This window comes from Lutra lutra, chromosome 9 (assembly GCF_902655055.1).
Source record: "Lutra lutra chromosome 9, mLutLut1.2, whole genome shotgun sequence".
In the NCBI taxonomy this organism is placed as follows: Eukaryota; Metazoa; Chordata; class Mammalia; order Carnivora; family Mustelidae; genus Lutra; species Lutra lutra.
In genome coordinates, this window is record NC_062286.1 from 90,831,952 (window position 1) to 90,858,257 (window position 26,306).

At 42.8% G+C, this 26,306-nt stretch overlaps 1 protein-coding gene across 1 annotated transcript in view; it reads left to right on the forward strand.

The window, feature by feature from the left end:
• LOC125109843 (ral guanine nucleotide dissociation stimulator-like) overlaps positions 1–26,306 on the forward strand; it is a 256,189-nt gene that overhangs the window by 86,270 nt on the left and 143,613 nt on the right. The gene's annotated exons all lie outside the window — the stretch shown is intronic.

A 26,306-nucleotide genomic window follows, 5' to 3' on the forward strand; every position in this document is an offset into this window, starting at 1 on the left:
AAAGGAAAAATAACACCTATTCTCCTGACACTGTATCAAAAAGTTGAAGCAGAAGGGAAACTTCCAGACTCTTTTTATGAAGCCAGCATTACCCTGATCCCCAAACCAGGCAAAGACCACACCAAAAAGGAGAATTTCAGACTAATATCATTGATGGATATGGATGCTAAGATTCTCAACAAGATCCTAGCAAACAGGATCCAACAACACATTAAAAAGATTATCCACCATGACCAGGTGGGAATCATCCCTGGGTTACAAGGATGGTTCAACATTCGCAAATCAATCAATGTAATAGGACAAATCAATAAGAGAAGAGAGAAGAACCACATGGTCCTCTCAATTGATGCAGAAAAAACATTTGACAAAATCCAGCATCCATTCTTGATTAAAATGCTTCAAAGTATAGAGATAGAGGGAACATTCCTGAACTTCATAAACTCTATCTATGAAAAACCCACAGCAAATATCATCCTCAATGGGAAAAAGCACACAGCCTTCCCGTTGAGATCAGGAACACGACAAGGATGCCCACTCTCACCACTCTTGTTCAACATAGTATTAGAAGTCCTAGCAAAAGTAATCAGACAACAAAGAGAAATAAAAGGTATCTAAATTGTCAATGAAGAAGTCAAACTCTCTCTCTCTTTGCAGATGACATGATTCTTTATGTGGAAAACCCAAAACACTCCACCCCCAAAATACTAGAACTGATACAGCAATTCGGTAATGTGGCAGAATACAAAGTCAATGTGCAGAAATCAGTGGCTTTCTTATACACTAACAATGAAAATACAGAAAGGGAACTTAGAGAATCGATTCAATTTACTATAGCACCAAGAACCATAAGATACCTGGGAATAAACCTAACCAAAGAGGTAAAGGATCTGTACTTGAGGAACTACAGAACACTCATGAAAGAAATTGAAGAAGACACAAAAAGAGGAAAGACCTTTCCATACTTTGGATCGGAAGAATAAACATTGTTAAAATGTCTATACTGCCTAGAGCAATCCATACCTTTAATACTATTCCTATCAAAGTTCCACCAGTATTTTTCAAAGAGCTGGAGCAAATAATCCTAAAATTTGTATGGAATCAGAAGAGACCCCGAATAGCTAAGGAAATGTTGAAAAACAAAAACAAAACTGGGGGCATCACCTTACCTGATTTCAAGCTTTGCTACAAAGCTGTGATCACCAAGACAGCATGGTCCTGGCATAAAAAAAGATACATAGGCCAGTGGAACAGGGTAGAGAGCCGAGATATGGACCCTCAACTCTATGGTCAAATAATTTTCGACAAAGCCGGAAAAAAAATATGCAGTGGAAAAAAGACAGTCTCTTGAATAAATGGTGCTGGGAAAATTGGACAGCTATATGTAGGAGAATGAAACTCAGCCATTCACTTACACTGTACACAAGGATAAACTCAAAATGGATAAAAGACCTAAATGTGAGACAGGAATCCATTAGAATCCTAGAGGAGAACATAAGCAGTAACCTCTTCAATATCAGCCACAGCAACTTCTTTCAAGATATGTCTCCAAAGGCAAAGGAAACAAAAAAGAAAATGAACTTTTGGGACTTCATCAAGATCAAAAGCTTCTCTGCACAGCAAAGGAAACAGTCAACAAAGCAAAGAGGCAACCCATGGAATGGGAGAAGATATTTGCAAATGACAGTACAGACAAAAGGTTGATATACAGGATCTATAAAGAACTTCTCAAACTCAACATACACAAAACAGATAATCATGTCATAAAATGGGCAGAAGACATGAACAGACACTTCTCCAATGAAGACATACAAATGGTTATCAGACACATGAAAAAATGTTCATCATCACTAGCCATAGGGGAGACTCAAATTAAAACCACATTGAGATACCACCTTACACCAGTTAGAATGGCCAAAATTAGCAAGACCGGAAACAACGTGTGTTGGAGGGGATGTGGAGAGAGAGGAACCCTCTTACACTGTTGGTGGGAAAGCAAGTGGGTGCAGCCACTTTGGAGAACAGTGTGGAGATTCCTCAAGAAATTAAAAATAGAGCCTCCCTTTGACCCTGCAATTGCACTACTGGGTATTTACCCCAAAGATACAGATGGAGTGAAAAGAAGGGCCATCTGTACCCCAATGTTTATAGCAGCAATGGCCATGGTTGCCAAACTGTGGAAAGAACCAAGATGCCCTTCAACAGATGAATGGATAAGGAAGATGTGGTCCATATACACTATGGAGTATTATGCCTCCATCAGAAAGAATGAATACCCAACTTTTGTAGCATCATGGAGGGGACTGGAGGAGATTATGCTGAGTGAAATAAGTCTAGCAGAGAGAGTCAATTATCATATGGTTTCACTTATTTGTGGAGCATAACAAATAACATGGAGGATATGGGGAGATGGAGAGGAGAAGGGAGTTGAGGGAAATTGGAAGAGGAGATGAACTATGAGAGACAATGCGCTCTGAAAAACAATCTGAGGGTTTTTCAGGGGCGGGGGGGGGAGGTGGAGGTTGGAGGAGCCAGGTGATGGGTATTATGGAGGGCACATATTGCATGGAGCACTGGGTGTGGTTCATAAACAATGAATTCTGATACGCTGAAAAGAAATAAAAAAAATAAAAAACATAGCTTTAACCATGGTGCGGGGAAGGGGGGGAAGAATGGCAGGTGTAAAGTTTTATAGGCGAGATAAACACAACACCAGGTGAAGTGGGTGCAAGGCAAGATTTATTAAAGGCACTCTCTGGTGAAGTTTCAGAGCTCAGGAGAAGGGGAGCCAGGAAAATTGTGCTGGGAGGAGGTGGGCACCCTCGGGCGAGGTTCCAGTTCCACTACTCTGGAAAGCAGAGTGGGGGGAAGTCACTCTGGGAGGGAGTTGGCAGGGTGGGGGGGGCCTTTTATCTGTCTCCTGCATAGGTATCGGGTTACCTATGGAGCCCAGACCTGGGCATACATCCTTTTGCGGGAGAGTCAAGGGTTAAGTGGGGGGGGGTAGGCTGGAAGATGGCGGGACCCTGGCGGTGGTCATTTCCATTGCTCTTCCTGCACTCTGGGAGCCTCGGAGCCTCCAGGAGCCTCTGGAGCCGCTGGTCATTTCTATTGTTCCTCCTGCACTCCTGGAGCCCGCCAACCCAACAGGAGGTATTTTATGGAGCACAGGGTTGTATATCAGCAATGAATCTTGAAGCACTGCATGAAAAACTGATGATGTATTTTATGGCTAACATAACACAATAAAAGGTGAAAGAAGGAAGAAAGAAAGAAAGAAAGAAAGAAAGGAAGGAAGGAAGGAAGGAAGGAAGAAAGAAAGAAAGGAAGAAAAAGAAAGAGAGAAAGAAAGACAGGAAGGCATAAACAACACATAAGCATCAGAAGTTTACACACTGGTGCCCCCTGTTGTCAAGTACATTGATATGTTTATGCCTTGTTTTTAGCTTAGTATCCATCTGAATTCACAGCTTGGACATTTTTATGTGAAGGAATTATTGTTGTTCTACCTTCATTTTTCCAACTTGCCCTCTAAATCACCAGCTGTGGCAGTCTTCTCATTAACTGCTGATCTTTGAAATGTCTCTGTTCACATCAAATGTCCTGTTAGCCACCTTGCTGGCCTGTGGTTCAGCCTCACTTACCGTTTTAGGACTTCTCCTTCACTCCCTTCCACCCAAGGCCACCTGCATTACCTCTTTTCTCTTTCCCTCTTCAACACAATGTCGGTTTTGTGCAATGACTAAAGTTGCACTAAATCTTGAGCGAAGGCACTAGGGATGCAGCTGAGTGTGGGAGGTGGGGAGATTCTGGGATCTCTTTACATATCATGGGCAGAGAGCATGTGAAGGGGCTGGAATTCCATAAAAATGAATATTACAAGGAAGTGTGTGTTCATGTGTGTGGGGGGTGGGGGACAGAAATCCATTTCTTTTGCCACGTAATGCAATGAAGAGTCCTTCAAGAAATTTCTGATTGAGATACTCCTGAGACACACATCACATCTTCTTGAACATTTCTTCCTCTGGCTGCATCAACTGGATTTGCAAGTCTGGCTGCTGCATGGAGAGTCTCAGTCTCTTGCTTTCCATCTGGGCTTCTCAGACACTGAGGCATGGGTCCTTCTGGGAGTTCACCCAGTACTCTCACCTGTGAGACTTGGAAGTGCCAAGAGTCACAACTCATGACCACCGGTGGTTTGAGGGGTGGGGGTTGAATCCTTGAGAATGAATGTTCCCCTTTCCAACTCTGTGATGGCAACTCTGATGTGCATCCCATAAAGAAACCTGAAGGTCTTGGTGGGACACCGGCCCCAGTGGCCCACAGGTGTGACCAGTTGGAGAATGGACCCTTGCTGTTGATGAGGCAGCAGGAGGCTGGCTGAAGACAAAGCAAAAGCTGGCACCCTGCACCCCCTCTTCACCTGCTCCCCTAGGTAATGTGTGACATTCCTCAGGCACCCCTGACTGCCATAAGCGTGAAACAAATAGTTAACTTGCAGAACTCACAATCCTACAAGACAGGAGTCTCTGTTGGTTTACAAATGTCCTGGAGATCTACAAACAAAGAAGTTACCTTATCAATAGCACAATTTCCAGAGGCAAATAACTCAGTTCCTCAAACCCTAATGTCACCCTCCCCTCTGTAAACAAAATTGAAGGAGGCTGTGGTAGAAGGAAATGTAAATATAGTTAAATCTCTTCTGAACCTAAATCTCACTAACAAAGACGCTTGATAGCAGGATTGTGACCTCCCACCAGGAATCTCCCAACTACCTTGATGTTAATGGGTGGCCAAAAGACAACATTGATCAAGCTGCACCTTGTAGGCCCTCTTTAGCATATGAAAGCTCCGTTGAAACCTCCCTTCCCCTCCCCTTCCCCCAACCACAAGGTACACAACCGGCCATCTCTCACAACCTGGGGCAGCATCTCTTCCTGCCCATGGGTCCTGTCCCCATGCTTTAATAAACCACAATTTTGCAGCAAAGATGTCTCAAGAATTCTTTCTTGGTCATCGGCTCCGGACCTCAGCCCACCGAACCTCACCTAGGTCCTAGAACTTCATCACTGTTGCATTCCCTCCTTTTTCCTCTGTCTCGTGGTCCTCTGCCATCACTCTTCTCCTTTCCCTAGGTGTCCTCCCAAGTCAAGCTATGTGCTCAAAAGCCCTCAAGAGTCTCAGGTGAGGTGGGATGGGTCCACATCTTAGCCATGACAGAATTATAGTGGAATCTAAAATAACTCCTAAGGAGCACCTGCGTGGCTCAGTGGCTTGAGCCTCTGCCTTCGGCTCTGGTCATGAACTCAAGAGTTTTGGGATTGAACCCGCATCGGGCTCTCTGATCAGCAGGGACCCTGCTTCCCACTCTCTCTCTGCCTGTCTCTCTGCCTACTTGTGATCGCTCTCAGTCTCTCTGTCAAATAAGTAAATAAAATCTTTAAAAAAAAATAAAAGAACTCTTATGATCTAAAATTTCTTTGCCTTTGGAGACATGTCTTGAAAGAAGTTGCTATGGCCAATGTCAGAAAGGTTACTGCCTATGTTCTCCTCTAGGATTTTGATGGATTCCTGTCTCATATTGAGGTATTTCATCCATTTTGAGTTTATCTTTTGTATGCTATAAAAGAATGGTCGAGTTTCATTCTTCTATATATAGCTAGCTGTCCAATTCTCCCAGCACCATTCATTGAAGAGAAAGTCTTTTTTCCATTGGATATTTTTTCCTGCTTTGTCAAAGATTATTTGACCATAGAGTAAAAGCAAAGGAAACAAAAGTGAAAATGACCTTTTAGGACTTCGTCAAGATCAAAAGCTTCTGCACAGCAAAGGAAACTGTCAACTAAATGAAGAGGCAACACAGAGAATGGGAGAAGATATTTGCAAATGACACCACAGACAAAGGGGTGATACCCAAGATTTATAAAGAACTTCTCAAATTCAACACCTAAAAAACCAAATAATCAAGTCAATAAATGGGCAGAAGACATGAGTAGACACTTCCCCAAAGAAGACATGCCAATGGCTAACAGACACATAAAAAATTGTTCATCATCATTAGCCATCAAGGATATTCAAATCAAAACCACATTGAGATACATCCTTACACCAGCCAGAATGAAAATTTAATTAGATTTAAATTAAAATTAGAAATTAACAAAATTAAAAACTAACAAGGCAAAAAACAACAAATGTGGGAGAGGATATGGAGAAAGGGGAACACTCTTACACTGTTGGTGGGAATGCAAGTTGGTGCACCGCTTTGGAAAACAGTGTAGTGTTTCCTCAAAAAGTTGAAAATAGAGCTACCCTATGACCCAGCAATTGCATTACTGGGTATTTACCCCAAAGGTACAGATGTAGTGAAAAGAAGGGCCATGTGCACCCCAATGTTCATAGCAGCCATGTCCACAATAGCCAAGCTGAGGAAAGAGCCTAGATGCCCTTCAACAGACAAGTGGATAAAGAAGGTGTGGTCCATATACAGAATGGAATATTACTCAGCCATAAGAAATGATGAATACCTAACTTTTGCTTTGACATGGATGGGACTGGAGGAGATTATGCTGCGTGAAATAAGTCAAGCAGAGAAAGTCGATTATCACTTACTTGTGGAACTTGAGGAATAGCATGGGAGACATTAGGAGAAGGAAGGGAAAAATGAAGGGGAGGTCATCAGAAGGGGAGACAAACCACGAGAGACTGTGGACTCAGAAACAAACTGAGGGTTTTAGAGTGGAGGGAGGTGGGGGATGTGTTGACTTGGTGATGGGTATTAAGGAGGGCATGTATTTCATGGTGTTGTACATAAACAATGAATTTTGGAACATTACATCAAAAACTAATGATGTACTGTGTGGTGACTAATATAACACAATAAAAAATAATAAAAAATAAGATAAATAAAATTCCATCTGCCTACAGACTGGCTTTACTGAATTCAGTTTTGTAAACAAAGCTTGAATCCAATCAAACAGCCATTTTTGTCAGTCTAAATGATATCCAGTCACTGTCCCAATTTTTATGCGCTGGTTTTTGGGATTGTGTATACATGGTCTGAACATTATGAGGGTCAATTTGTTAGTTTCTCCTTGTATTTCTGTCAATTTTTACTTTATTCTTTTGGAGTTGTGTTTTTAGGTGTATACAGGTTAAGAATTCCTGAATTTTCCTCATGACCATTTACCACATGTAATTTTCTTCTTGATCTCCCATCCTATTTTGAACTATAGCACATTTTGTCTGGTATTTAATTCATATTTATTTGGTAAATATTTTCCATGCTTTCAGTATCAATATTTCCGTATATTTATACTTTTAGGTTGAGGTATATTGCTTGAAAATGTATCTCGTTGGGATTTTTTTTTAATCCATGTCAACAATCTTTGTCTTCAACAAGAGAATTTACTCCATTTACTTGGAATATAATTATTGACCGTTCTGAATTTGTTTTCACTAATTCTTTTTTATGTGTGTGGGAAAACTTCTCACCTTTCTTTCTTTTGTTTCTTTTAAATGTGTTTCTCCTTTCTTTCTACAGCTCAGGTCGCTCAGATTCTCTTATTTTCCTTTCCCTGCTACTAGATTAAAAGTTGTGTTTCTATTTATGGTTAATCTAGAAATTGTGACAGTCATATTTACTTAAATTTAAAGCTCTCCCAACCACTGGATGGATTATAGGATGCTACTCCCATCCACTTCTACAGTCTTGTTGTTTCAGGATTTTGTTTCCATCTCTGATTCACTCCATGATGTAGACATTGCTGTTCCAGTTATATAGCTAATGATTGTTTTGATTTACCCCCAAGTGCAACAACTTCCTTGCTAATGGCCCTCTTGAATTTTAGATCTTCATTTGGGGCTAATTTATTTTTCTCCTGAAGGAATTCGTTAGCGACGGAGTTCTGTGGAGAACTCTATTAGTTTTTGTTTTGTACTTTGCACTTGTTCTTGAAAACTGGTTTCACAAACTACACTATTCACAGTTGGCAATTATTTTCCTATAATAGTTTAAAGATATCCCACCTGTGCCAGATGTCAATCTAATCACCATTCCTGTGTAGGCAATCCTTCTTTTCTTTCTGTTTTTATGACCTGCTGCTTGTCTTGTCTTTGCTTTCTGACAATTTTACTATGATGTGTGTAGGTGTTGATTTCATTTTACTTAACCTGCTTTGACTTGTGCACTTTACAGGCTGAGTATGTCTTTTGCTAATACTGGAAAATGTGCAGCTTTTAAATCAATGAATATTGCCTCTTCTTATTCTCTCCTCTGGAACTTCAAGTGTGTGTGTGTCTCTGTGTGTGTGTCTGTGTGTGTGCACATGCGCACATGCCACACTGCATGTCTTGCATCCTCTTTTTCAAATTTTCTATCATTTTGACTCTATGCAACATATTTTTTTTTTAGAATTTATTTATTTATTTGAGAGAGAGAGAGATCACAAGCAGGCAGAGAGGCAGGCAGAGAGAGAGAGAGAGGAGGAAGCAGGCTCCCCGCCAAGCAGAGGGCCCGATGCGGGACTCGATCCCAGGACCCTGAGATCATGACCTGAGCTGAAGGCAGAGGCCCAACCCATGAGCCACCCAGGCGCCCCTCTATGCAACATATTTAATTGGGTAAAATTTGATGAATTATAGCTATTACAGATAAGATGTTTGGACATACATCCCCTGATCTTGTTTTATATTTTCCAACTTACCTTTCTTGCTTTGTCCTTTCCCATGTTACTCAATCCAGTTTGCATTTTGTTGTTGTTGTTGTTTTTTGTTTTTTGATTGGCCAACTTTTGTTCCATTTCCTTCACCAATGGTTTGTAGTTACATTCTCTATTTCTAGTTTTCTAGAATTATTTCTGATTTCTTAAAAGCATACTCTATGTGTGTTTGGGTATAGTTTCTTCTCCAAATTCCACCATTTGCCTTCCATCTGGCACGGGTTCCTCCTCAGGATTTTTCTTCAACCATGGTGTTATGGATCAAATGTTTGTGTGCCTCCAAAACTCGTGTGTTGAGATCATAACCTGAGCATGCTGACATTAGGAGGTGAAGGTTTTGGGAGATGCTGAGGTCATGAGGGTGGAGCCCTCAGGTTGGGTTTAGTGCCCTTGTAAATGAGACCCTAGAGTGATTGCTTGTCCCTCCCACCATGTGAGGGCACAGTGAAATGATGGCTGTTTATGAGCCAGGAAGAGGGTTCTCCCACCAGACACTGAATCTGCCAGTGCCTCATCTTGGGACTTACCATCCTCCAGAACACTGAGAAATTAACTTCTGTGTTGAAGTCATCCAGTTGGTTGTACTTGTTATAGCAGCCCAAATGGACTGAGATATGAAGCTTATCTTTCCCATTTTATCAGAATTTAAAAATAAATTATTTTGATTCTTTCATATACCCAGTCCACCACCATGATCGATCTCTCTCTTTCTCCATACCATATATGACAGATGTTTCATGTCCTTAACCAGAGGGTGTGTCCTTTGAGTTCAGGACTGCCACACTGCCTTGGACACGATCAATCTTTGCTCAGGAACTCACTAAAGAGACAAAAGCTATTTCAAGGGGTCTCATTATTCAGAAAACCCTCTTGAATTTCCTTTGATGATGACATGATTTCAAAGAATGTATTGTGGTCATCTGGTTGACCTGTCTTGTAGTACAAATATTAGGTTTCCCAGACAGGATTGGAAGTAACGTTAACATTAAATGTAGACTTCCCATAAAAAAGAATACCTTGCCATTTGAAACAACATAGATGGATCTAGAGAGTATTATGCTAAGTGAATTACATCAACCAGAAAAAGACAAATACCTTATAATTATACTCATATGTGGACTTTTTTTTTTTAATGTGTGGAATTAAAGGAACAAAATAAATGAGCAAAGAAGGGGGGAAGCAAAACCAAGAAACATACTCTTAATTAGAGAGAACAAAAGGATGATTACCAGAGGGGAAGGCGGTGTTTTGGGAAAATGGGTAAAAAGGGGGACTGGGATTAAAGCCTAGACTTAATAATGAAAAAAGTTAAATGAAGAATCCATCGCCAGGTGGCAGTGTTGGTCGGCTTTAAATTTCTCCAAGTACCATGCTATCAGATGTTCGGTGCTACCAGATTTATATTTTCTACCATTGGATTTCTGAAGCAATCAATGAGTACACATCCTCCTGTATTCTCAGCTGGTGCTTTCAGGGTTGGGGTCCTGTTTAATCTGTCTTTGGAACCAGCACCCAGAGAAAGCAGTGTCTTCCCCCAGAGAAAGCAGGGTCTCCCCAGGTGGCCAGCACCTGTTTACTGGCTGAGCCCTCTGTTTTCAGGGTGTTTGTCTCAAAGTTGTGCTGTATATAAAACCTCATATTTGGGTTGATTGAGGTGAGAGGCTGGGGAGCCCATGGAAGCATTCCTGTTGCCACAGGCAAAGATAGCAAGAGTGGTTTCAGCTGCCTTTTGCCTTCTTGGGGCAAGAAAAGGGGCCCGATAGCTCAGACCTGCTCAAAGATAGCTCCCTGGATGACCTTCCTCCCCCACAGACTCTTGTGATGGAGAACCCAAGCATCCAGAGTGATCACTGTCAGACAAGTGTCTGAGCAAGGATACCCACTGCACTGAGACCATGAAGGGGACAGGGTGGGCTGCTAGTGGGCATTAGGGTCTTTGAAGAGGAGTGAGTAGACTCTGCAAGCCTGTGCCAGAGGATAAACCCACCGGATAAACCATGAGGACAAGTGGCCCCTGGGCCTTTCTGGCACATGCAGGAAATCCACACACTGTTCAGGATGGCTGTCCTAGTTTGGGAGGTGGCTTCTCTGAACAATGTTGCACTTGACTTTCTCATCCACTTTGCCCTCTGGAGTATAAGCCTCCTGCTCCTCCTGCTACCTCCCCACTGAGTCATCAGTTGAGCTCAACGGGAACCCCAAGAGTGAGCTCAGAGCCTTCCCTAGTTGTCCACCCCCTGAATTTTTTGTTTCATCCAAGTTGAAATACAAACCTTCCCAGGCAGAACTGGCTGCCATTCTCAGAACCTGCTGGACCAGAAACCCATTAGACCATCCATCCCTGATGGCACTTCTGTACAGGACGAAGCCAGTTCTGGGTGGGCCAGCTTTAAAGAAAGCTGCAGACTGTGCTCCTGACTGCATCAGTCAGGTGTGAGCTGCAGCAGATGGTATGTCTCCTTTGGAGTCCTGGAGTTTGTCCTGATTTTCACCTCCTGTGCTGCTCTTTGGTGGGGAGTGCTCCCACCCTGTAGTTGCTTTTTATCATTGGGTTAACCCCACAGGGCATGGGGTCGGGCAGCTCATCCACAGGGATGAGGTGTGCAGTGTTACAGGATGGGAGACAAAAGTTGTGCTGCAGCTATATGAGAATCATTGAGCCCCCACTGCCAAAGGGGATGGATACAAACCTCCCCAGATGTCATCATTACCACTGAGGTCATGGCAACACTGCAAAGTGGGAACATGAAGGGGGAGTTTTCCCCGACACCCTTCTGAAAGCACTCCTAGACTCCCAGCCTACCAAGTGTTCTCCTCCTTCAGACCTGCTTCAAGCCTCCTTTTACGGAATTTTTGTTTGGGTTTTATTTTGCATTTCACTCATTTGAGTGACTGTCTCTCTGCCTCTCCACATTACCCCCATGGTAAGCTTGAGCTCAGGGGCTGTGTTGGAGTCATCCTTGTCAAGCTGTCAGCCCTTAGCCCTGGGCTGTGCAAACAGGAGGGGCTCCACAGATCACCTCTGCATGCCACTGAAGAGAAGTGTAGAGTGGGTAAGCAGAGTGCTTTGAAGGCTTTTGTGGAAGCACCTGTATTTACAGATTTGATGAGTCAGGGCTAGGTCTTGCAGACAGGGGGCAGGCAGTTCTCCCAGGTCCATTACCAACAAAGCTGTTTCTAGGAGCACCCACATGCTCTGAGTAATGTAAGTGGTTGGATATAAGGAGGCAAGAGTCAAAGGCGGTGTTGGTGGATTATAGCCTCCAACATGAACATCAAGCCTACGATGTAAAGTAAGCCCCAGCTTCCCATGGGAAAACTCCCAGGCCTCCCTACTTCTGCACATGCCAATGAACAGATTTAAGTGCTGAGGACTTTGCCCAGGGGACTGTTGGGAAGAACATGTGACCAGCTCTACCTGGATGCTTGCCTGCTCTCTCAGCACCACAGGAGCCCCAGGGAAGCAGCCCAGGGAATATGGCTGGGGCAGGTGGACAGTGGCTCCACTTGGTTCTAGTCATGGAAGAGAGGTTTCCAAGAGGCAGAAAAGATGGCTTTGGCCTCAGGAACCCCAGGGCTATGACACTCAGGAGACAGGTTCCCACGTCATCTCTTGGGTAATGGGCTGGCTGGGGAAAATGCAACTCTGTACCACCTGAATTCTGAAATGTTTTATGTCCACTGTCGCGGCCAGCATGACAAATTGACCAGGAAAACATGAGGGCTAAGAGGATGATGAAAAGAAATTAAGAGATAAAGAGATGGGGGCAGGCGGGACACTGAGGAGGATGTCCAACAGTGCCAAATTTATTCCACATCTTACAATCATTTATAAGGCAGACCAGAACAGGAGGAGTAATACATCAGTACCTAGTCAGATGACCCAAGTTTCTATGACAAGTTTACATTAACTACAAGCAAACCTCATGATGTCAGGTAGTTTCGGCTAAAGCCATTAGCAAGGCAATCAACCAGGGAGTGGGCTATGGGAGGTACAGAACAACAAGGACCAACTAAGAATTCATGACCCTGACCACATTGTTCCCTTCTGTAGGGGGAGTGTGTGGGAAGTCACGTAGGCGAGCACACGACACATAGCACAGACCCTCATATACATAGTACATATACACAGTACCCTCAGTGTACTCAACTTTCCTGTCCTTAACCTTGTAAAGGTGTCCGGACTTTGAAGGAGACACAAGTCAGGGCCTGGTTTGATCCTCGACTCCAACCATGCTGTGGCCTCCAACAGTCCACATAATCACTTCTTTTTACCCAACCTGAAGAAAACAAGAACTAGGTACTTCTTTATTTTTTAAAGGTTTCTTTTCTTTTCTTTTTTTTTTTTTAAAGATTTTATTTATTTATTTGGCAGACAGAGATCACAAGTAGGCAGAGAGGAAGGCAGAGAGAGAGGAGGAAGCAGGCTCCCCGCTGAGCAGAGAGCCCGATGTTGGACTCCATCCCAGCACCCCGGGATCATGACCCGAGCCAAAGGCAGAGGTTTTAACCCACTGAGCCACCCAGGCGCCCCTAAAGGTTTCTTTTCTTAATTGAGGGGGCAAGGGGCAGAGGGAGAAGAGTAGTCTTAAGAAGACTCCGAGCTGAGCTGGAAGGCCAACACAGAGCTCATTTTCTGGACACAGAGATCACAACCTGAGCTGAAACCAAGAGTTTGATGCTTAATGAACTGCACAACCCAGGTGCCCCTGTACTTCTCTATTTTAAAGTTGAGTCAATTCTATGTACTTTTCTCATTGTTCTCGTGAGGCTCTTCCTCTAGAAGGCTACTTCAGCTCCCTTACAGCACCACACCTGAGTTCCAAGAAAGCTGGAGCTTCAGCTGGGGCCTGCAGGGCCTAGGTCTGGTTCTGTCAGTCAGGGATGCTCCCTGTGGCCAGGCATCAAAGCAATCCCCCTTCTCTTCAAGGGGTGGGGGACAGGCTCCCCTCTCCACAGAATAGCACAGTATCCCTTATACACAGGGGATGTAGTGTTGGTGGCAGTCTTTGGGACACCATGCCACAGTCATAATCTTCATGCACAGTTTTGCATTTTCCATTAAAAATGAAGATTCAGGGGGTGCCTGGGTGGCTCAGTGGGTTAGGCCTCTGCCTTCAGCTCGGGTCATGATCTCAGTGTCCTGGGATCGAGCCCCGAATTGGGCTCTCTGCTCAGCGGGGAGCCTGCTTCCTCCTGTCTCTCTGCCTGCCTCTCTGCCTGCTTGTGATCTCTCTCTGTTGAATGAGTAAATAAAATCTTTTTAAAAAAATGAAGATTCAGGCCAAATGGTGAGGAGCTACTGAGATGGCAGCAGGAGTGCTGGGTGTCAGTGCTGCTCTTTCACATGACTGCTGTAGGCTTTTCAGTAAGCCTGTTTATTTCTTTGTGTATCTCTGTCCAACCAGGGGGTTGGTCATTGGTGGTAGCTGTGGATAATTTTAAAGCTAAGTAAAAATGTGCTTGGCACAGAGCAAGTCACATGTGTAATGCTAGCTATTTCACTCTTCACCAGCCTTAAAATCCTCAGTTCTCTGGCAGGAGGCGGACATCACACAAACACACACACACACACACACACACACACACACACACACACACAGCAGGGCCTGGGGCTGACTTCCAGTAGAAGTGCATATGACATGTTCTCCTGTGTCTGATCTTTCCCTCTGCAAATCATACAGCTGACAGGAAGGAATCTTTCCCAAACCCAAAGAACTCAACCAACCAGTTTTCCAAATCCCCAATCTCCTCTGCTTGCCTTCTTTATTACACTTTTACATCTTCGGTGTTGAAATCTTTAAGAATCTGGTTGAAACAAGATTCCATGAGGTTCCTTCTATCCTTCTTGGCTTGAGGACAAAAACATAGCTTCCACTACTGAACTTCCTGTGTGCCCACTGCAGGCTAGACTTTCCACAGATACTATTGCATTTAATCTTGACCTCAGCCTCGGGGAAAGAGAGAAGTTATTCCTCTTTTCTAGGAAAGGAAAATGAGGCACAGAAAGTTTAAGAAACTTGCCCAAGGTCACAGAGCTAGCAAAGCCAAGGTGTAAGCCCAGGCCACAGGTGTGGGAGCAATGGGAGAAACCCCCAGGCTTCCAAATCAGTCAAGGTTAGCAGAGCATTTGCTTTGCTTTTTCTTCCCCAGGGGGTTGAGTCTGGCAGCTGGCTGCTAAGAGCATCAGTCCTTGGGCCAGGTCTGAGCATCACGCCCCAGACCAACATGCTGGCCCGAGGACCACTAACCAGTCCCCTTGGCCCACAGGGGCCTCTTATGTGTGTGTTGGAGGGTGGGGGTACAGGTCAGCCTGCAAGATGATGGGCTCCCTCTCAAGGGAGCACGAAAGGGTTGATACTTGGACTTCAGCCTCTGAGATGCTGAAAGATCTAATCGTGGTGGTCCTCACACCCACCTGCGTGCTTCCCTCCACCAGTCGCTTACGTTCATCGCTGGCTCCTTTGTATAACAGGTGGTTCAGGGTGCCAGAAGCCCGGATCCTCCATCCTGCGACATACGTGTCACTGATTTATTTTATTTATTTTGCCTGGAGAAACTGTTGGTTCCTGAAGACCCACAGGCTGAAATCAAAACTGCCCGATGCCCAACATCAGGACAGGGAAACAAAGACGAGGGCATTGCAGCTCTGCCAGAACCGAGGGTCTCCCTTTCACCCGCACTCCCTCATGCCCCCTCTTCTTTATATAGTTTTCCATATAGTCCAGATTTAAGTTCTTTATCAGATATGTGACTGAGAAGTATTTTCTCCCCATCTCTGACTTGTCCTTTCAGTCCCTTAGTTGTGTCCTTCCAAGAGAAGGTGTGATGAGGGTAATGAGTGATCCTCCTCAAAACGTGAGAATCCAAACCTCCCAACCTGGGGTTCCCCACACAGGACAGATCAAGTTTCAGAGGCTAACAGACGAATGTACAGACAAGTCCCCTAAAAGCTTCCAGCTCATTTCCCCTTTCTGGGCAGGCTCACCAGGGGGAAAGTAGTAAGAAAGACTGTTTAGGAAAAGAAAATTCAGTAAAGGGGGAAATGGGAAGAGAAGCCCAACCTGATACAGGGGGATTCCCACCCGCCGACCCCCTCTCCTGTCCAAGCCCAGGCCAGGCATGCTGCACTCACCTCAGGGAAGCAGTCTTTGCTGAAGACATGCAGCACTGCAGTTTTTCCCACACTGACAGTCTCCCACTACTACTAACTTGCATTTCATGTTCTGATTAGGATCCATGATAGATTTACTAGATAATTTCTGGCTGGCTCTTCTCTCCTTCCTTGATCTTGCCTTATTTTCTCTTGGAACAGGAATTTTCTCATAAGAGGAAAAAATATATACTTTTCTCTCTATAAAAAGCAGATACAAAAATACAACCTGAAGCTGGTGGGAACTCTGGAAGCGCAGCCCAGATGAGGGGCTAGAGGAGCAGTCTCCTTATCCCCCTCCAAGTTTTATGCCTGACTCCACACCTAGCTTCGCAAGTTCAATTCCCATCCAACTGCTTTGTTTCCTGCTCTCTGTGTGGCTTTGTATCTCTGGCCTTCCAATCCTCTTTCTCAATGAAGGAAGAAACTGATCCACCTCCTCCCCTTTTATGGAGCTTGGGAGCAAGCGCCCTCTCCTTACTCCCTGAAAATGTACACAGTGCATCCTCTAGGTGACCGTGTGTGATCTATTTCCAGACTAAGTCTCTGGGACAAGTTGAAGACCCCAACTATGCTTTGCTGATGCATGGGGCTGTGCAAGTCCAGCAGGAAGTGGGAAATGGAATGTCTGTGGATATAGATTTTTATTAGGATTTATTTATTTGTAAGGATTCCTTTATAGGATTCCTTCTTAGGATTCCTTAGAAGCAAAAACATTTCTCACCCAAGTTAAAACATAGTTGAAAAAAAACAGGAAGCACTCTTGGATTGGGAAGGGTTAAATGTTTTTTGTTTGTTTTGTTTTGTTGTCTTGTTTTTTGTTTGTTTTGTTTTATGGGTTATTTGTTTTTGTTGGTTTTGTTTGTTTTTTAAGAAAGAAATGGTTTGTATCACACACACTGTGGAATAATAGCTAAGCCAGGCCCTTTCAGATGTCAGAACTGGCCTGTCTGGGTCACAGCAACACCCTGGCTTCTGAAACCTGTCAGTTTCATTCACTCAGGAGGAGGAAGAAAGGTTTTGAAGAGTGGGTAGAAGAAGTGGGAGCAGAGAAAAAAGAAAAGCAGGAGATGCTTATAACTCAGTGCCAAGGCCATTGTAAACTCAGTCCTATTGCAGTAGGAGCCCAAACAGGCAAGGCAGCCATTGCCCCCATTGCAATCAGGAAACCAGGTAGAGGGTTTCTGATTCTGCCCTGGTTTCCTCTATATTATGCAGCTTCCCCTTCCCCAGAATCTAAGATGTATCCAGAAAACACAAATATGCTTATTTGGAAAGTGCAGGTGCAGCTCTGCTCCCACTACCCCTCATTTTTCACGCCCATCCCCCACCCACCCACTCCAACAATCTAAAAGAGGGGCAATAATGGCTATGCATTTGCTCTCTTTTCCCTATCAGCAGTGCTTCTTTTCTACTCTTCATCTCCTGTGCTTCAAATGGAAAGATTTCAGTTATTAAACTGAAGTAAGGACATTGGCCAAAAATATGATAGGTCTGTACTGTCATTTGCAAATATCTTCTCCCATTCCATGGGTTGCCTCTTTGTTTTGTTGACTGTTTCTTTGCTGTACAGAAGCTTTTGATATTGATGAAGTCCCAAAAGTTCATTTTCGCTTTTGTTTCCTTTGCCTTTGGAGACATATCTTGAAAGAAGTTGCTGTGGCTGATGTTGAAGAGGTTACTGCCTATGTTCTCCTCTAGGATTCTGATGGATTCCTGTCTCACGTTGAGGTCTTTTATCCATTTTGAGTTTATCTTTGTGTACGGTGTAAGAGAATTGTCGAGTTTCATTCCTCTACATATAGCTGTCCAATTTTCCCAGCACCATTTATTGAAGAGACTGTCATTTTCCCACTGTATATCTTTTCCTGCTTTGTCAAAGATTATTTGACCATAGAGTTGGGGGTCCATATCTGGGCTCTCTACTGTGTTCCACTGGCCTATGTGTCTGTTTTTATGCCAGGACCATGCTGTCTTGGTGATCACAGCTTTGTAGCAAAGCTTGAAATCAGGTAACGTGATGCCCCCAGTTTTGATTTTGTTTTTCAACATTTCCTTAGCGATTTGGGGTCTCTTATGATTCCACACAAATTTTAGGATTATTTGCTCCAGCTCTTTGAAAAATACCGGTGGAAATTTGATCACAATGGCATTAAAAGTATAGATTGCTCTAGGCAGTATAGGCATTTTGACAATGTTTACTCTTCCGATCCAAGAACATGGAATGATCTTCCATCTTTTTGTGTCTTCTTCAATTTCTTTCATGAGTGTTCTGTAGTTCCTCGAGTACAGATCCTTTACCTCTTTGTTTAGGTTTATTCCCAGGTATCTTATGGTTCTTGGTGCTATAGTAAATGGAATTGATTCTCTAATTTCCCTTTCTGTATTTTCATTGTTAGTGTATAAGAAAGCCACTGATTTCTGTACATTGACTTTGTATCCTGTCACATTACTGAATTGTTGTATGGGGTACAGACAAAAGGTTGATATCCAGGATCTACAAAGAACTTTTCAAACTCAACACACACAAAACACATAATCATATCAATAAATGGGCAGAAGATATGAACAGACACTTCTCCAATGAAGACATACAATGGCTATCAGACACATGAAAAAAATGTTCATCATCACTAGTCATTAGGGAGATTCAAATTAAAACCACATTGAGATACCACCTTACACCAGTTAGAATGGCTAAAATTAGCAAGACAGGAAACAACGTGTGTTGGAGAGGATGTGGAGAAAGGGGAATCCTTTTACACTGTTGGTGGGAATGCAAGCTGGTGCAGCCACTTTGGAGAGCAGTGTGGAGATTCCTTAAGAAATTAAAAATAGAGCCTCCCTATGACCCTGCAATTACTCTACTGGGTATTTACCCCAAAGATACAGATGTAGTGAAAAGAAGGGCCATCTCTACCCCAATGTTTATAGCAGCAATGGCCACAGTTGCCAAACTGTGGTAAGAACCAAGATGCCCTTCAATGGACAAATGGATAAGGAAGATGTGGTCCATATACACTAGGGAGTATTATGCCTTCATCAGAAAGGATGAATACGCAACTTTTGTAGCATCATGGATGGGACTGGAAGAAATTATGCTGAGTGAAATAAGTCAAGCAGATAAAGTCAATTATCATATGATTTCACTTATTTGTGGGGCATAACAAATAACATGGAGGACATGGGGAGATGGAGAGGAGAAGGGAGTTGAGGGAAATTGGAAGTGGAGGTGAACCATGAGAGACTATGGACTCTGAAAAACAACCTGAGTGTTTTGGAGGGGTGGGGGCTGGGAGGTTGGGGGAGCCAGGTGATGGGTATTAAGGAGGGCACGTATTGCATGGAGCACTAGGTGTGGTGCAAAAACAACGAATACTGTTATGCTGAAAAGAAATAAAAAAAATATGATAGGTCCCTCTATGGAGACTTCTAGGCTTGTAAATTAGAAGGTGAGGTAACAACCCAGGACATTCAGGGCACTTTGGTGACTCAGTCAATTAAGCATCTGTCTGTGGCTCAGGTCATGATCCCAGAGTCCTGGGATGGAACCTGGAATCGGGCTTCCTCTTCAGCCAGCAGTCTGCTTCTCCCTCTCCCTCTATCCCTCCCACTACTGCTTGTGCTCTCTCTGGCTCTCTTTGTCTCTCTCAAATAAATAAACAAAAATTTAAAAGAAAAGAAAACCCAGAATGTGCAGTATGGGAAAGGAAAAGGCACTGAAAGAGGGTTAAAAGCATTGATGTTATGTATTGGATGCTAAGACCATGAAACCTCATTCATCCAAGGATGATCTTGTCTCCCATTTAGAGCTGAGAAAACCTGGAGGCCCCCCCCCCACTCCCCCGCTGCAAAGCAAGACCCTGCCTCAGACCCAGTGTGTGGGTGTGTGTTTACACACCTGTAGGGCTGACACCCATAGAGGGGAAGCTGGCCCTAGTCAATTTCCCAAAGCAGCGTTGGCCAAAGTTTTCTCAGCAGAACTTTAGTCCTCCTCACAAAAATGTGTCCTGTGTCCCAATGAATGATGGAGACACTTATGCCCTTTTTACCCCTTGAAGTTTCACCAAGCACTTTGACATGTTATAGACATAATAAAGTTCTAAGGAAAAGTAGCCCACTTAACTTAGTTTGATGCAGCATGCCCTATTTAAGCACAGGAGGCTTTTATCCAATTATTTGTTCTTTCATTTGAAAAGCAATGGGCACAATGGTTGGGACATGATCACTAAGAAGTGGATCTGTGTGATCCTGGAAGAGTTCTTCACCCTCTCTGAGCCTCAATGTAATCATCTGTAAAATAGAAATCATAATTGTAAAGATGAGGGAGTGCAAGTGAACTTTGCAGAATAGTTTGCAGCACAATAAAGAATCTCTGCTCTATTTTATATTCTGCATGTAACTCTTATTTACACTTCTTAGAATTATTAAACATATCTTGGGAAATACTGACCTCATTAGTGGACTCATTAACTGGAACTGGGAGACTAGATCTACCCTTATCTTCCCTCAGATTTTTAACTTAAAAAGTTGCCCTTTTCTAGAGATAGGATGTGTCCTTCCACATTACTGAATTGGCATGGTCTATATGGGTAAGACACTCCAACTAGCAATAATTATGGATTATTAGTATTTGGCTGACAGTGAATAGGTAGGTAATTTGTCATATAAACTGGGTGCTTTTGAGAGCAAAAAAAAAGGTAGTACTAATGAGAGTGAAAAAAGGTACTACTAATGATTATGTCAAAATGGCAGGTGCAAACAGGGTCTATCCCAGGCAGAATGAGAGCCATAATCACTTTACCAATGAAAAATCTGAAATCATAGTGGATGACTATTTTTGAAATCAGGTGACCTGAATCTCCAGGAATCTGCCAGTTTCTGAGTGAAATTTAATGGCTGTGTAATAGAGTAGAAAACCAACTACCTGAAGTTACCAGTCTCTGAGTCTCCTTAGAGCAAGAATTCTTTCCTTTCCTTCTCAGGATTTCTAGTGCTCAGTGTCTCATAGATCATCAATATTTTTAAAAACCCATTTAGTATTTAGTTCAACAGACATGTGTTAATCACCTGGTGTATGTCAGGCACATATCTAGGGATGGTAGATATAACAGTAAACAAGCCAGCTCTGTTTGCTGTTCTCTCAGAGTGCATATTGTCTCTCAGAGACAATAAGGAAGTAGGTACATAAACAAGAATGAATGTGCTCAGCCCTATGGAGAAAAAAAGCAGGATGGCATGATAAAGTATAGTAGGTGGGGATTAGACCCAGTGGCATGGCAATGCCTCTCTAAGGAGGCTGAGTTTTCAATGACGAGCAAATGAGGGAAATGTGATCAAATCAGCAAAGAGAAGGTCTCCCAAAAGGAAAGGGGACAGAGAGTGAACAGGTCCCATGCAGGGAAAGAGTTTGGAAGGTATGAGGAACAGAAAGAGGGCCAGAGGGATTGGGGCCCCTGAAAGGGGGAGAAAATGGATAGCAGAGCAGAAGGGAGCAGACAGGAACTAAGTAATTGGGGCTTGGCGATGTGATCATGGAATTTGGATTTTATTGTTATTTTTTAAGATTTTATTTTAGAGAGAGAAAGTGAGAGAGTGAACATGAGTGGGGGGAGAGGAAGAGAAGGAGAGACTCTCAAGCAGACACCACGCTGAGATCAGAGCCCATTGCAGGACTCGATTTCATGACCCCGAGATCATGACCTGAGCTGAACTTGGGCACTTAACCAACTGAACCACCCAGGCACCCTGGACATTATTCTAAGGGTAATATGGAGTCAGACATAGGAGCGCTTAAAGCTGGGTAATAACGTGATTACTTGAAAGAATGAATGAATGAATGAATGAATTCTTCCAGTTTAGTTATGCACCTGTTACTTCACTAACTGTAAAACTCTGATGTAACTTCTCATGTTCAATGAGATTTTCAGATCCAAATGATGTCTAAAGTCCTAGAAAAGGCTATACTTTTGACTGTGAGGAAAGATTTCCTTTAAGGAAAACATGCATTTGGAAGATGTGAAACCCCATTGAGGGATCATACATTACTTAAAGTCCTTCTTTTTCTTATTCTCCCTGTTTGCCTTCCTCTTATTCTAACCTTTCTCCTTAACCCCTAAGTTCAAGAGAGAGAAAAAAAATAGCAAACATTTCAAAAAGGATTGGCTAATGAACCATCTGTATTTAGCATTCAGCTGTCCTAAGAGATTTGAGCTTGAGAATCTTTCCTTTGTGGTTAACCCTTTACAAATTAGGGGAAGCCACCCCCCACAGACACTACATTTCATCTGACACACACACACAAAAAGTGTTGGTGCCAGACCTGGAGAGAAGGCTAACTGCAAGAGAATAGCCATCCAGAGGTTGCATCAAATGACAGACAGCAACAGCTCTCTGTTCTTTCTGTAAGCACTGGACCATAAGTCAGGAGATTTGGATTTTGGTCCAGGTTATAGGAATGCACTGTCTGGCCTTGGGCAAACACGGACTGAATTATTTACCTTAGGTTCATTCTCACAAGAGCTTGGTAACATCTGCCTCTTTCAGGTTACAAAATAACGTTGCTTAGATCATCATGTGTCCTATGCTTTCAGGCAGTGAGAAACCCACAACAGACATCCCCCCATTTCAGTTCAGTGTATTTCCGGAGCTCTCGGCTCAAGGGGCAGTATTGTAAGGCATACTCCTCATTGTTTATTCATGGTTGCTGCCTCTCTTCAACTCCAGAAGAAGCGTTTGAAGGAACAAGTGCACCGTGAGGAGAAAGGACAGGTCTCTCATGGTCATGAGCGGCAGAGCAGAGGGATGTCAGAGAAACAAGAACACGTGCAGGGGGACTTTGTAGACGTCATGTCAGAAAATAAGGTTATGAGTCGTGGGCATTCTCTTTGAGAATTTAACTAAGATGGTGAGGATACGATAGCTTCAAATACATGAGGCTCAATATGAAAATAAAGGCAGATGCACACTCTGCTCTGAGGTTGTCTCTTCTCACCAGTCACTCGCCTGGCCTTATGTAATATCAACAAAGTGGGAGGTTTGGGTTTGCTTTTTTTGGTTTTTGTTTTTGTTTTTGCTTTTTTTTTGAAGACTTTGTCTTCAAATGGATGGAGGAAAGGTTCATAAAATTCAATGGATTGAACTTGTTATCTGGGATGAATATTTTCTCTTGGAAGGCAAACTTTACCTTTATTTCCTCTTAAAACCATGGCTAATTGCCCTGTCAGGGGCATTCCATTGAGCTGTGTAGTCTCTCAGTAATGGTACTCCAGTTCGGCCACAAAATTTGGTCTTGTTTTTCCTCATTATTGTTGACTGCTAATATGATTTACTGCTGCTATGTAGACTTAGCTCTTACCCTTTAGCCAAGAGGAGATGACACAGGTGTTGAATAATAAGTGATTGCCCAACTGATCATCCTTTTCTCTGTTTATGGCAAATTTGAGAGAGAAATTACATTCTTCAGAGACCAGGACCACATAATTTTGGTTCTGTATATGATAGGGCACCCATAACCCTTCCCAACTGTTCCTTCCAAACTTCAGTGTCTTTGATTTCTAATGACATTTCTTTATTTTATAGTTCAGTATTTCCTAGAGGAAACACAGAGATCAACACATAAAGGATTCATACAGGATTATAAAAATCATTGATTAATATACTAAACATTCATATATATTTGATATCAGTTTGTCAGTGCAATACAAAAAAAAAATTAAGGAACTTCCCTAAGAAAAAATTGTTTTTAAAATGAGTGCTTTATAACTTGTTATCTTTGAAAAAGGTATAGTACATTTGAAAGATACACCTTTTTCAATATTCTGGGAGTAGTCAAAGAGAAGCAAAGATTATTACTGAGCACAGATCAGGCCATCTTTCAGAGGCTGCCAGAACTACATTGTCTCTCTGTTGAGACTTACAGAGCCAAGTTACTTATGGCTCTGTGCATGGTCAAGTGGCATTCAGTATTGTAAACCAAATCTTAAAAGATGGAGTCAGAAATGTCCTGTCAAGTTTCTGGAAAAAACCCTTGTGGAAATTCATACCCTTTATAAAGAAATGCAAAAAAAAGGGGACAGAGGAGTGAAGATGGCAGAGAAGTAACAGGCCGAGACTACATCAGGTAGCAGGAGATCAGCTGGATAGCTTATCAAACCATTGTGAACACCTACATATCCAACAGGAGATCAAAGAGAGGAGCAGCAACAATTCTAGAAACAGAAAATCGACCACTTTCTGAAAGGTTGGGCCAGCAGAGAAGTGAATCCAAAGCGATGGGAAGATAGACTGCGGGGGGAGGGGCCGGCTCCCGGCAAGTGGAGGAGCAACCGAGTACAAAATCAGGACTTTTAAAAGTCTGCTCCACTGAAGGACATCACTCCAGAGGCTAAACCGGGGTGAAGCCCACGTGGAGTCAGCGTGGCTCCAGGTCCCGCAGGGTCACAGGAGGATCGGGGGTGTCTGAGTGTCACAGAGCTCGCAGGTATTAGAGTGAAGAAGCCAGCTACAGAGACAAAGCTGAGGAGTGAGCTCTCAACTGGTACCTTGTATCAGTCACAGGCTGGATGAGCTCGGAGCACAGTTGGAGGCCAGGGAGATGGGAACAATTGAGTGCTGTCCTCCAAGCATGGCCAGAAGCCAGGGAGATGGGAGTGTTTGAGCGCTTTTCCCCAAGTGCAGCCGGAGGCCAGGGAGACGGGATTGATTGAGCGCTTTTCTCTGAGGGCGCACTGAGGAGCGGGGCCGAGCTCTCAGCTCCTCCGGGCCAGAGATTGGTAGGCCACCACTATCATTCCCATCCTCTGGAACTCTACGGAAAGCCTTCAGGGAACAAAAGCTCCTGAAAGTGAAACCAAGCAGATTACTTAGCCTGGCCTCTGGAAAGGGTGGGGCAATTCTGACTCACTCAAAGACACTTGAGAATCACTACAACAGGCCCCTCCCCCAGAAAAATCAATAAGAAATCCAGCCAAGACCAAGTACACTTACTAAGGAGAACAGCGGAATTCAAGAGGAGGAGAAAGCAAAGCAAGGAATTCATTGGTTTCTCCCCATGATTCTTTAGTCTGGTAGTTAATTTTTTTTCTTCTGCTAACTTTTAAATTTTTTTTTAACTTTTACCCTTTCCTCTTTTAACTTTTTTAAAACTAGTTTATCTTAACAATATCTTTCAAAAGAAATAATAATAATCTTTTTTGAACCTTCATTAATATAGTCATATTTTATCCTTCATTGTATCTCACTATACCTTTTGTATACACATAGGGCTTTTTCTTCTAAAAAAGTTGGGGTCCAACTTCTCCTAATAGATCAAAATATACCCTAAATCTAGCTCTGGGCTAGTTCTAGTTCCCAGACTGAGCAAATGCCCTCCACTTCTTTTTCTTTATTCTCCCCACCAACTGACTTTATCAACTCCTTTTTTAGAAATTAAAAAAAATATTTTTTCTCATCTTTATAGGCATATTCCACCCCTTCAATGGGTCTACCCATATATATGTTTTTCATTCTTTAAAATGTTGGGAGGCAGTTTCTTCTAAGAGACCAAAACACTCAAAAAATTAAGTGGGTGACACTGTTCTAGTCACTAGTTTAATATATATATATTATATATATATGTATTATATATATATATTTCTTCTTTTTAAATATTTTTTCTTTATTCATTTCTTTTTTTTAAACTTTTTTTCCCTGAACTTCTTTTTATCCCCTTTCCTCCTCCCCACGATTTGGGGTCTCTTCTGATTTGGTTAAAGCACATTTTCCTGGGGTCTTTGCCACCCTTTTAGTATTTTGTTTGCTCCTTCATATATTCTTATCTGGACAGAATGACAAGGTGGAAAAACTCACCAGAAAAAAAAGAACAAGAGGCTGTACCAAAGGCCAAGGACCTAATCAATACAGACATTGGAAATATGTCAGATCTAGAGTTCAGAATGATGATTCTCAAGGTTCTAGCCGGGCTCGAATAAGGCATGGAAGATATTAGAGAAACCCTCCCTGGAGAGATAAAAGCCCTTTCTGGAGAAATTAAAGATCTAAAATCTAACCAAGCTGAAACAAAAAAAGCTATTAATGAGGTGCAATACAAAATGGAGGCTCTCACTGCTAGGATAAATGAGGCAGAAGAAAGATTTAGTGATATAGAAGACCAAATGACAGAGAATAAAGAAGCTGAGCAAAAGAGAGACAAACAAATACTGAAACACAAGGAGAGAATTCAAGAGATAAGTGACACCATAAGATGAAACAACATTAGAATAATTGGGATTCCAGAAGAAGAAGAAAGAGAGAGGGGAGCAGAAGGTATATTGGTGAGAATTATTGTAGAGAATTTCCCTAATATGGCAAAGGGAACAAGCATCAAAATCCAGGAGATGCAGAGAACCCCCCTCAAAATCAATAAGAATAGGTCCACAACCTGTCACTTAATAGTAAAA